General features: G+C 33.5%; 1 protein-coding gene and 1 long non-coding RNA gene across 3 annotated transcripts in view; one reads left to right on the forward strand and one right to left on the reverse strand.

The window, feature by feature from the left end:
- LOC5567176 (protein germ cell-less) overlaps positions 1-6,687 on the reverse strand; it is a 39,605-nt gene extending 32,918 nt beyond the window's left edge. Inside the window, exons 1-2 of one of the 2 annotated variants that reach the window (XM_021855371.1) lie at positions 6,513-6,687; positions 5,206-5,710 (exon numbers count right to left, since the gene is read on the reverse strand). The gene's annotated coding sequence lies outside the window, so the exon portion shown is untranslated. Of the gene's footprint in view, positions 1-5,205; positions 5,755-6,512 lie in introns of both variants that reach the window. The other variant, XM_021855372.1, reaches the window with a different exon arrangement.
- On the forward strand, positions 5,816-7,468 carry LOC110679711. The gene is made up of 2 exons (XR_002502724.1): positions 5,816-5,966; positions 7,182-7,468. It is a non-coding gene; the product is annotated as an uncharacterized LOC110679711 (long non-coding RNA).
- The last annotated feature ends 6,016 nt before the right edge of the window (positions 7,469-13,484 follow it).

Below are 13,484 nucleotides of genomic sequence, written 5' to 3' on the forward strand. Positions count from 1 at the left end.
TTTATTATTCTGTTTACGTAAATTTATGGAACGTATGATTTTGAATCGTTTGGAATTGTGGGCAGAAAAAAAATTTTTTTTTCTTCTTCTCAATTTGGGTTCAGTAAAGGTCGGGGTACTCGTGATTGTACCGCTCTTTTATCTTCTCAGACACAACTTTCATTCAACAGAAAACAAGATGTAGTTTATACTTTTCTTGATGTTTCTGGTGCAAATGATTCTGTTTTGATTGATTAACTTAAACAAAATGAACCATTTAAAAATTTCGAATTTGATATCAAATTTTTTGTACAATTTGTTTTCTTTGAAAGTTATGCATTTTTTTATAATGGTTCATCTAAAATTATCCGTTATAGGTAGTTGTTTTGGTTTACCTCAAGGATCTTGTTTAAGTCCATTTGTATATAACTTATTCACTTCAGATATGGTGAATGTTATTCCTAATGGATGTTATTAGTTACAATTTGCTGATAATAATGTATTGTATATTAGTGGTAAAAATAGGAAAATTATTGTTCAATTTATGCAATCTGTGTTAGATAATATTGACACTTGGGCTTTGGATAATGGATTTACATTTTCGGTACCAAAGACAATATAAATTATTTTTTTACGAAAACATTCAACAAACAATATTACATTGTATTTAAATGGACATGAAATTAAATAAGTTTTTGATTATATATATCTTGGTATATGGTTTGGTTTTTCGTTAATATTCATCGTAAGAGCTTTTTGATTGTTCAAGTTTTTCTGTTCCGGAGCGTCTTGCTGGGTAGTGCTTCGTGAAGCCCAAGCGGGACGGTTCGGTTTTGCGTCGTCGGATAGATTTTGCTCACGGTTTCACGCGTGTTTTCGTTGCCGGAGAATTTTTTTTTTTTTTGAGCGTCTTGCTAGGTAGTTCTTTGTGAAGCCCAAGCAGAACGGTTCGATTTTGCGTCGTCAGATAGGTTTTGCTCACGGTTTCGGGCGTGGTTTCGTCGCCGAAGATTGGAGCGTCTTGCTGGGTAAGTATTTGAGAAGGCACAAGCAAGACGGTTTGTTTTCGGGACGCCAAGAAGTTTTGCTGTCAGTGTCAGTTTTGTGTTCAGTTGAGGATGGATTACCAACTGGTGAGTTCGTTTCATGCTTGTGATAAAACATTTTTTCTTGAAAGCGTAACTTAAAACAAACTTTGTATGGCTCGTCACTATTAGTGTCGGCATTATGCTTTTTTCTTATACAATTTCAATATACATATATTTTTCTCTTTTTGACATTATTTAAAAATATCTTTTGAATTGTTCGACATTGTGAATGTTGACGTATTTTTAAAAACTTCTACCATGCACAGTAATACTCATATGTAATTTTCAAACAAACTATGTATAGTTCGTCACTACAAGTGTTATTATTCCTGTTTCATATAATTTAAAATATATACATGTAATTTTCAGTTTTCGTCATTAATAAAAACATCTTTTGAATTGTTCGACATTATAGATGTTGACGTATTTTTTAAGGTGAAACATCTCGGAATCCAAAGATGGCCGGCACAATGACCGACTTCTCCCCCTATTCACGTTATTAAAGGCACAAAACTGGAGAAATAGTTGGCAAACGTTCCTGATCTTCTTATTTTGAGGTTTCTGCTAGTGCACAAAGCCAAAATAAAAAGTTCACTGTTGTTAGATACTTTCTTCGCGAGATTTGTGCCTTTGAAGTTTCAGTGCAATCTTAAGAGTTGATTCCAGACTGTGTCACCTTTAAGCTTCTACCAAAAACTTCTCGAGACAAAAATACAAAACTAGCTTTAAATATAAGTCGTACATTTCCCCCTTGTCCATGGATCGCATCATCGACCAGAGGTGACTCCCAGATCTTTTCCTCCCTCACTAATAAACACCCTTCCCGTGGTGATTGTGGAGATGCAGAGGTATTCTCGGTCTCTAGAAGCAACAATCATTACACCCTAACATTCCTTCCCCATCCCAACTAACTGTAAGGACTTGGCCGGCGCCGTTATTGATCAATAATATTAGATCTGCTAAAATTGCACTTCAAGAGTAAGCGGAAACTCCCATCCCTTATTCATTTGGATCGTAGTGCAATTCTTACCAGTTCCGATCAATCACGGAGTAGCAACCATTGACATGTACAGTCAGTCTATGCTATGCTATGCTATATATATATCTTGGTATATGGTTTGATTCGAAATTGAATTGGTAAAGTCAAATTTTATTTATTCAAAAGATTTGTTCGAAAAGAATAAATTTCGTTCATATGATTACTGGTACATGGTGGAGAGCGCATCCTTCTGATTTGATAATTCTTTATAAACAACTATTTATTCAGTAATGGAATGTGGATGTTTTACTTTTGGAAATGCCGTTCAAACTCATTTTTCAAAACTAGAAAAGAAAATACAATTTCGATGTTATGAAATTTGTTTCAAGCTCATGAAGCCTACCTATACTCAATCTATTGAAGTTTCAACCATTGGTTTTCGTAATTATAAAATAAACATTCATACTTGTCGACCTCTTATTGATTTTTCTTTATATTAAGAATTGAAACAATTTCCAAAACCAGAACACCCTCTTTTTGCGAAGTTATCATTTAAACGAAAATTTTATGGCATTAAAAATGATCAATTTTAGATTTAGATCCCTTACTCCGAATTTATTTATAATATGTTCTGATAGTGTGAGTTGTCTTCTTGCTTTCAATTCTTTACAATTGAATTTAAAAACTCATTACATGATTTTGGAACTTAAAAATATTTTGTATGTATTATATACTCAAGGATGTTTGATTAAATTTGTATGGGTTCCGGCACATTGCACGCTCATATAATGACTGTATCACTTTAATTTATAAAAGGGGGCGACATTTGAACTTTGACATTTTTTATCATATTCGCTTAGTCGACGTTCGCTTAGTCAACAAAAACGCCACAGGGGTTGTTCCTATCTGACAAATTCTATCCTCCCACAATTTTTTTTATATCCGAAGAACAATCATTGAGGTATTCAGGGCAAGAGCAGTACAATGCAATACAATGTTTCCATAGAAAAACTGGAAGGGCATAGTCAACCTAGATGCTTGAAGCTATTTCACAATCGGATATAGAAAGATTCTGTATAGAATTGTTTGTGCTACCGCAATTAGTTTTCGGACCCATTGCGTTTTCCGCTTTAGGCTCGATTTTACTTAAATAGATATTAGCTTCTAGGGATCCAAGACAATATATTCGATGGGTAAGTGGCGATCTCGCCATGGGCGAAAGGCTATTATAACAAAGCAAATAATAATAATATACAGTTACACCTCGATATAGCGAAACTTTTGGCTCCCATTGGAACCCAACATGCTTCCAGGGATTTCTTACACAATTGTTCTTTCTAGAATTTCTTTAACATTTAAACTAGGAATTTCTCTAAGAAATAAGAATATCTCCAGCAATTACTTAGAGATATGTTTAGGATTTCCTACCATTATTCTTTGCGATATCTTAAGGAAGTCTTTAATGGTTTGTCTAAGTATTCTTCCAGGACATTTCTCTATGGAAATGTGAATCAAATTTTTCAGAAATTTCAAATGTTAAAAAAAAAATCGTGAGGTAGAAATGCCTTAAAAAAGCTATTTTTAAAGTTCTTCAATCACCCCTGATGAATAAGGGCTACTAGAAGAACCAATAGATCCTTGAGAAAATTTTAGAAGAGTTTCGCTTTGAACTGTTAGGATGAGTGAAAAATACAACGAATTAGTCGAAACTTTGATCTCAAGGAGTTCCTGTAGGATTTTCGGAAGGAACTCCTTGAATAACATCGTATGGAACCTTATATAAACTTTCATAGATTCCATGGGATGTTTTTTTTTAGAAATTAATTGAGAAATGTTTAGAAGAACTGCAGTTGTATGTTGTAGATTCTTAGAAAAAAAAAATCTAGAGAATAATGAAACACAGAGCCTAATTTTAGGATCTCTTTGAAAAATTCTCAACAGATTTTCTCGAATAACCTCTCGAGGAATTTTCAGAATTTGTTTTTTTGAGTTACCATGGATTAAATCGAAAAGTTTTTTTTTTAATCCAGAACAATTTTCATTTTTTTTTCAATTCTGTAAAAATCTTTGGGAGATCTCCTAGAGTAACAACTGGAAAATTCGGTTGAATAATCAGTGGAAAAATATGTAGAGGAAGTCCTTGGATAGCGTAGAGAAAAAAAATCAAAGTAATCCCTGGGCAACTTACTGAAAATAGGTAGAAACGTTGAAGGGCTTGAGAATTTATTGGTAAATTTCTTAAGATATCCTTTGAAAGATCGCTAGTCACGTAACAATCTCTGAAGGTTTCTCTGGAGCCTGCAGAATTTTCAATCACAGAATTCACTGCAAGCAAGATAAGGAAAAAGAGGCTTTAGAGATCCTTTTGATTTAGAATAAAGACTTTAGATACCTTTCATAAAAAATAGAGACTTGTATTCTAATAGAGACCAAGTCTCTAAAAAGAGATCTAATAACAGTCTTTAAATTGAACTTCAGATTACTTTCCCAAAATCAGTTTTTCAGTTTTTCAAATTTCGAAAAAATTTAAATTTGTCCACGTGAATAAATTATAGAAATATTCATAATATTCAATCATTTGGAAGGTTTCATCGCGAAAATCTTTTGTCATGAACATATTGCCTTAAAGAAATTTCCCTGATTTTCATCGAAATTCCCTGAACATTCCAGGTTTTTCTCAGGTTTAGTCAAATTTCCTTATGATTCCAGTTTTTTCCAGGCAGTAGATACCTCGGAGCTCGGTATTTCTTTAGGGATTTCTCCGAATATTCCTTCAAGGATTTTCCCTGGATATTTTAATATTTTTTTAATGTTTACTCTAGTTATCTCTAGCTCTATGCGTTTGTGAAGGATCCTCAAAATAAAAACGCTAACAATTCCACTCACAATTTAATTACGATATTCACTAAGGATTTTTTCTGGACTCCTTTAATCATACTTCCAATACATTTCCAGATTTCCATACATTTCTTTTGGAATTTCTCAATGGATTCCTCCAAGGATTTCTCCAGAGGAAATCTTTTGTGGATTTTTACATTTAGTTTTGCTAGATTTTCTCCAAGTGCTTCTAACTATCATAGTACTTTAAGGCTCTTTTTACAATAGGGTATTTAAATGTGAGTGAATTGGAGTTTAATAATTATTGTTGAATGTACTTACATATAGATGAATACAGGATGATTCTGTTGTTAACGTGTAAAATGATGATTGCTCCAATTATACACCGATGTTCCAGCAACCGAATTCCTCAAACGATTGCAGTAAGCTGCAACAATTACTTCACTTCCAGTTTGCTTGTCTCAGCCTTGAACGATATAACTCACAAATGCAACCTTTTCCAGATCCACTTCATAGATAATCGTTGCAAACGAAAGAAATATATGCATTTCACATCACATCACGCACGGTTCGAGCAGATGCAGTGCATTTGCCATTTTACGTCGTTCTGAATATATTATAGTAGACGTCCAGCAGCTAGTGTGGGTATATGAACACAACCCAGTTCACACCCCCGCAACAGATTAATATTAATGCACGCACAGCTTCTTCTATTGACGTAGCGCCTTTGTCCCCCTCTTTGGAACACTACCCTTATTCCGTTTTTTTGTTATTTCACTTTCAAGTTTTTATTCTCGTGCATTTCCAAACTGCGCACTTAAAAATCCTGAACGGAAATTCACGTAAATATTATGGCAATGAAACAGGAATCTATATCGTGATAAGGTCGATTACACAACGATGATCGGCTCACAATCGACCAATGTCTGGCGGTGGACAAAGCAGACTCGCGATAGACTTTTTTCCTTGCGAAACAACATTGGTGCAGTTAGTAGGTCAGCAGCTGAACTTCCACAATGCCGTTGTTGTGTCGCTTTGGTTATTCGTGCCCATACTGATCCGACTCAGAGTGTAGGTTTAAGGTAAGTTCTCCCTCTCCATTGCACCGTCGACGAGAACGGAAAACTATTACGAGGCTGGTAGCGACCGAGTGTCTTTAAAATAGGAACTTTAGAAACTGTATGCTTGAACCAAAAAGAGCAAATACTGAAGCTAAATAGGAATCAGAGGAGCAATGTTCTCATAGGATTTTTTCAGAAAATCCGGCCAGACATTTTTCTATGAAAAATATTAGATTATTGGGAAATACAAGTTGCTAAAAGCTTCCATTGCATTGAAAATAAAGACTTGCATTAAAATAGAGACCAAGTCCCTAAGAAGAGACGTGCTACCAGCCCTGCTATTGAGAGCAATACACTGAGAGATGGATCTCTTGGAAGCGGGAAATAACAGTTAGAAAGAGTTACTCTTTTCCCTGGATTTGTTTTTGTTATGAAGTGCATTGATGTTCCACATCACTGTTGACCACCGTTTGCTCAATTTATCTCACTGTGCCACTTCTGTTTGCGAAAGAAGCACTACACACTCCTTCACTCTACACAATGCTTATTTTCATGCGATAAACTTACAGTCAGAATCACTACCGTTTCACTTCTATCGCAATTCAAGAATCTAAAGAATTTCATCTGCTGTTGTGCACCAAAATAGTTGCATATTCTTCCCTAGAACGACGATTGTACAACCAACAAACGGACCGAACCGAACTGGCGTCAAAAAAAAAATGGCTCGATCGCGCAGTTTTTGTTTTGTTGATGCCCGTTCCGTATCTCGGGAACGAAATCGGGTTTTGACGTTTATTTCAATTTCCGATGTTCCCAGTGTACACGCTAAATAAAACTTGAGCTTGCTCGAACGGTTCTTGCCCAACTGGACACGGAAAAATTTTGGGAAAAAAATCAGGACAAACATTTCAAAAGGGCATATCGACATTGATAAATATTGGCTTTGCAAGACGCTGTTGAGCCCAACTCAACTACACGACTTAGACTAGACTTAGACTTAGACACTTAGACTACAAATAATTACATCTATCACATTTCAGACTTCTAATCTTTCCTTGTCATATTCAATTATACTTTCCCATGCATTTTCTAAAATTATTATTGGCGGTGCATTTACGTTGACAGATGCTACACTTGAGACTTTGTTGTTTTTATCTTCAGCATATTTTACTAGCTAAAGTAAGTTAAGAAATATTTTTCATGCAGTATCGACCTAACTTATTATAAACTTTTCAGGCCAATTTTAGCCAAAGCCGGTTTTTCCGCAACTCACGTGGCAGGAGGATGGAGCACCCTTGAGGCTTTACCACAAGCACATTAATTCATCTATGGCTATATACGACTGCTTATCACTACCGAGAGGATAACAGATGAGCTATGACTCGATCTTCTCCAAGAAGCAGTTTTTGCGGTTACCAACAGCTAAGCAAAATAATCATAGTTCGGTTTGAGTATTAATTGATTATAACTCTGTTCAAATTACTTAGTTAAATAAATTGATATGTATCTTGTGTTTCATTCAATTGCCATTTTCTTTGATTTTCTTTGATTCTCCTGGAAGTTTTGAAAGTAAACAAAAGCATACTGCCGTATAGAAATAAAAGAGCAATACCTATGCGTTACAATGGATAAACGCTGTTTATACTATGGCTAGCTTAATCCGAAGATATGCATCCCATGGGGTGAATAGATCGAATATGGTTTTAGTATGACTATTATGCGTAGTATGCACCTGAAACGTAAAGCGCTCAAGTAAATTTTCTCCTTTTTACCTAAAAAACAAAAAAAACTGAAAAATTCATGGATTACGTAGTACATAGAAGTAGGGGCCTTCCTTAGCCGAGTGGTTAGAGTCCGCGGCTACAAAGCAAACCCATGCTGAAGGTGTCTGGGTTCGATTCCCGGTCGGTCCAGGATCTTTCGGTAAATGAAATTTCCTTGACTTCCTTAGCATAGCATAGCACGATATATATACAAATGCGAAAATGGCAACATTGGCAAAGAAAGCTCTCAGTTAATAACCGTGCTCACAAGAACACAAAGCTGAGAAGCAAGCTCTCCCAAGAAACATTTGCCTATTTTATAATCATTTATTAGGCAATTTTTCACAACTACATACTGAATAGTTGCTTTATTATATTACTTTGCAGCTGCTACGCACACATTGTTCAAGCAAATCTGGCGAAATTATTAAGCTTCTTATCATTTAGTGACTGTAATCATATATTGTAATGATGTCTATTCAGGTTTCACTTAGCTTAATAAGGATTGATGATTTAACAACGCTAGTTTAACAAACTACATTATTGCTGTATAATTCAGCATCATGTTGAACAACATTTTAATTATTTCCAAGTGAAGCCTTTGTTCAGGCGTTGTTCACACAAATTTGGAGAAGTTATAAAGTGTGTCGTTGTATATTGACTTTATTCTACAACTTCGAAATCGCTTCATAAGCATTCATCTCAGCTTTTATTCAACTGCCACAAAATTGATTGAAAACAAATAAATGACTAAAAATAGCTAACACTGTATAATACATCAAATGCAGTGTATACCTTTACCATGAATTAAATAACCACACTTTTAATAATTACCTGAATACTGGATTTAAACTCGAGACCTTCCCATCGTCAGCGGTATACCTTGCCATCTGCGTCATCCTTGAATTCATATATTGGCCTTCCAGTGCCCAATATAAACCTCTTGTAGCTGATTATTGATCATGCTTGAGCTTCTATTCAACAATAACTAATCAACACGTGCTATGCTGATCAACAACTGAATAAGCGCATTACTTCTGCTGCTGTTCAGTACTGATGCGAGCTGAACTCAGTCGGCTATTTATAGCGCACAGTGAGAAAATTTATTTCAATACTGGTCAAAAATAAAGTTTATTCACAAAGTAAAAACAGTCTGAAATGATCAATCGAATTTCATAATAAGTTTTAACTTGTTAAAACTTTAATTGAATTGTTCATCTAACTATACTAAAATTCATTTATTAAATGTATAATATTTCTACTAGGTTAATATTTTAATTATTTGTCGTTCTTTTTCCATCTATTAAACATTATACAAATATAAAATATATTTCAATCGATAATCCTATGTCAGAAGACTGATTCAAAATATTTTCTAAACAGCAAACATTCTAAACATTTTGAATATTGTATTGAGAAAGCATCAGTTATTATTGTATCCAACATGTTTTTATATATTAGTAAGTTGGTGGCGAATTCGCCAAGGGCGAAAAGCCACTCAAATGAAGATAAATAATAATAATATTAGTAAGTTGAACATTGCAATACATTAGGAATACAACGCAATTTTTAGATATTTTGTCCATTTTTCAAAAATTTGGCTATGGTGTGACCTCTTTTGTAAGGCTTCTTTGTTGCTGAACAATGTGTTTAGTAATCGTTATTTTGGACTTCTTTGGATGACCTGCTCGGATGATATATCTATGTTGTATTAGGATTTTATAAAATACCTATTCAGCTTTAAATCATGTTCATGTTAAACATGGAAACAGCTGAAGTGCGAAGCAACCAAAACGTTAGTTCGTCTCCTGTACATCTGTTTACACAATTATATTTGTTTGGTGGAATATTGGCTCTTTAATAGAAGGAAAAATGACTTGTTCAACTCATTAGTAAAACAATCTTGACAAGTCGGCAGAGATTCTTTGGAGAAGTTTAATAAGTGTTGATTCTACTATTATTCATTCCAATGAAAAATGTTGAACATTGACTTAAATTTGGATCTTAATACCATCTTCTCAGCTCTTTGTAGGGCATTTTTTTCAGCTGTCACCATTATTCAACAATAATTAACTATGTATGTTTATTTGTGACACTTGACTGTAAGTTGGGTAACCACTTTCATGTAACTATTGTTAAATTATTATTTATACTTCGATTATCATTAAAAATGTTATGATTAGTAACTTTTTCCGATATCAATAACGTCGCAGATGATGATCACTACATTTGTAAAATTTAAATTTTGATATTTTTAATCCAATGTGATTCGAACTTTACCCTCGTTGATCCATTACGTCGCTATTACGTCCATTACGTTAATCCATCTATTGCATACACGTCTTGGATTTGATTTGAAAAACATTTGAAAATAACATAAAAAGACATAATATGTTTTGCTTGATTAAGAACATACTCATATACTGTTATTCACATTGTTTATAAGTTTTACTAATCATGCTGGTCAACATTTTAAGTATTAGACACTGAAACTTTTGTACGATTTGTTGTTAATCAAATGTTCAATATGCTACTAAAATGATGGCTACAACCTATAGAAGCTTTTAATCAGTCAATTGTTAAACTTCTTATGTGTTGTAGAACAAAAGCTACTATATTTGCATTTTCGGAGGTTTATTCAGCTCTTATTCAAAACACAAACTGCAAGTGGAATAACAACTTTTTTATAAGCGGAAATTAATATTATTCAATTAATGATTCAACTAAAAATTTGTTCAGCAATGGTTGCTGCTATGCAGCTTGTATTAAACACGTAAGTATCTTAAAAGCTACCGATTGTTCCTTGGGCTATCCTGGTGAGGACGTTAATGCCAAGAAGAAGAAAATGTAGTAGAAGTACCTCTGAAATGGAAGGAATCGCTGAAGATTCTTTAAAGAAATTCGAAATGTTTACTTATAAAAATCATGGAAATTGCTGGAGTTATGCTTGGGATAACACTGGAAATTGTTTTTAAGAAAAAAAAAAATGGATTAGGTACCGTGGGGCAAGTGGGTAATGGAATTCGCATAGTTGAGATTCTTCAAATTCTAGAGACTTTAAATTGAAACAAATGAGGTCGTGTATATTTTTTATTTTGACTCCCACCAAATACAAGCAGCATGCTAAAATTGATTTTTATGAAAAATTGAAGAAAAAAATACAGAAAAAGTTTTTGAAAAATGTCTCCTTACTTTTCACTTGCCCCAAAAGTGGGGCAAGTGAAAAGTTTACCGTTTTGAACAATAAATTCAAAAACAAACAGTTATATTCACGATTTCTATTAGCTTCAACATTTGTTAAGGCTTCCCAATGAACAATAACATAAGTAACATGTAAACAAAGAAAATGTTATTCTTTTCACTTGAATTTTCTTCTTTTCAGTTATGTTAGTTGAAATGATTCGACAACATTATAACTGCAACATTTCCAATGTTAGTTCTTACTTTATAGGACAGCAATTGCATTTCTGCTCTGTAGAATTTCCACCGCTCCTTTTTTTTTTTTTTTTGAGAAAGTCGGATATGACGTCGGATAACTCTTCGGGAGAAATCAAACGGAATCCTTCAATAACGTATATAGAATTTTTTTTATGTGGATAGACCTATACCCCATTTTTATGTTTTGAACTAGCATTACATAGATATTCCACGAGATTTCCGTGTGTTCTCTAATATTGCAACTTTTCAGTCAAAATCTTCCTTTTAATTAGCTGTCCAAAGTAGACATATTAATATTGTAATGTTTGGCAACATATTTTAGAGAAGTTCCATGATTTCTAATAGCTTTTAACGCTTGAGTATAGTGTTTCTTGAATTATCAGCACGTTATGGTTTTCTATGATAAGGGACCGTCCATAAATGACGTAGCATTTTTTCACCGATTTTTTACACCCCCCTCCCCCCTCGTAGCATTTTGTCACAAATGCTGATACTCCCCCTTGGAAAATACGTAGCATACCAAGCACCCCCCCCCTCTATAGTTTTTTTATTTGTTTTCCTTAGCGACTGGGTTGACACAAAAAATCGGAATTCAAAAGTTCAATACAAAGTTTTATATTAATTACTGACAATGTAAGTATAATCTAACGAATAACAGTTTGATATACAGTAGTGCTCAAAAGTAATTTGGAAAACAGTTTTAAATAAACATATTTCCTGTTTAAGTTACAAAATTTTGGTTTCCAGTTCCATATAGGCTAAATTGTATTGCTTTTGCTTTTGTTACAATAAATAAAAACGAGTTTACAATAACAAATGAAAACATAAAAATAAAATTTAATAATGTATTGAACAGAAATTTCGTTATATTGGAAGATTGTTTATTTAATCATTCGTTGTTAGGAAATAGATTTCAATGAAAATGATCAACAAAATATATTAATTTGAAATGGATCTTTGTTATCCAAATTAAAATCCAGCAATCAGTGGCCAGATATGGAAAATTTTTGCGAGTATTATACAAATTATTTATCTCTATTAATACTTCAGCTGGACTTCATTGTCGTTCCCCAAACTGAAAAAAATATTACACAACCTCTAATGGAACAATGGATAAAAATAATCTTACTAACAAGTTATTAAGAAAATTGAAGGACGGGGCAATTTCTATAACACTCGAATCTGTTGTTTTCATTAATATTAAGGCTATTCGAACAAGGGCATTGATATATCAAAACAAATAGATGAATTGATTGGGTGGAAATGAATGCATAATTCACGGAATAATCTTGTTAAATCTTGTTATAAGAGAAAAAGAGCATATTTCATTCTATTAAAGAAATGAGGCCCCAACAGAAAATATGAAAAAAACCAAAACAGTTGACTTTATGTCTTGTTAACAAATGGGAAAACAATGTTCTTCAAGTCGTTAAAGCATTGATGTTTAATTAATTTATTGAACTTTTATTTTGTTTGTTTAAAAAATCATTAAATTAGACACGAATATAATATAATATTCACATAATTATTTAAAGCTTAATAGAATTTGTTTGATTGTATTTTCCAAGAAAATCTAAAATTTCATAGATTTTTTGCAATCTTGTCATATGAATCTTTTGGAGCTCAATCATCATTTTATAACCCAAGTCTATAAGTCAACAAAAAAAAGTTCAATAAAAATAATTGTATGCCATTTTTTTCAGCGCCTCTTTTCACCGACATGATTCAAAATGCTACGTCCACTAGCTAGGACCCCTCCCTCCCCCTCGTCACACATCGTCACAAATTCGTGAAGCCCCCCCTCCCCCCTAAAAAGCTACGTCATTTATGGACGACCCCTAATTGCGAACCATGTTTACTTATGGCTACTTAAAGAGAAAACACAAATTCAATCTCTAATGATAAACTTTTCACTTGCCCCACCTGATAAGAAAATTGACGGTGTTTAAATTTAGTAATTTTTAGGCCTACGTCGAATTAGTTCTAAAACTTTTTTTATTGCAGTTTGAAACTGTCACAGAGGACAACTAAGAAGTGGTACAGGAAATTATTTTCCGCAACTTTTTTCCACTGAAAATATTAAAATAAGATTGTACGCCGCCAACTTGTTACGGAGTAACAGTTGACAGGTTAACAATTTTTCCCTCTATTATGCAATAATGGCTGAAAAATCTCAGATATCTCTTACCTATCGTAATGTTCTCAATTGCCTCGAATGTTTACGCATGAGTTTAAAACGTTGATTCACATATTCAGTAAAATATATCAATTGTTTTCACTTACCCCATTTACCCACTTGCCCCGCGGTACCTTACATGAATATTTTTAAAATCTAAAT

The sequence above is a fragment of the Aedes aegypti genome, chromosome 3, assembly GCF_002204515.2.
Source record: "Aedes aegypti strain LVP_AGWG chromosome 3, AaegL5.0 Primary Assembly, whole genome shotgun sequence".
Lineage (NCBI taxonomy): Eukaryota > Metazoa > Arthropoda > Insecta > Diptera > Culicidae > Aedes > Aedes aegypti.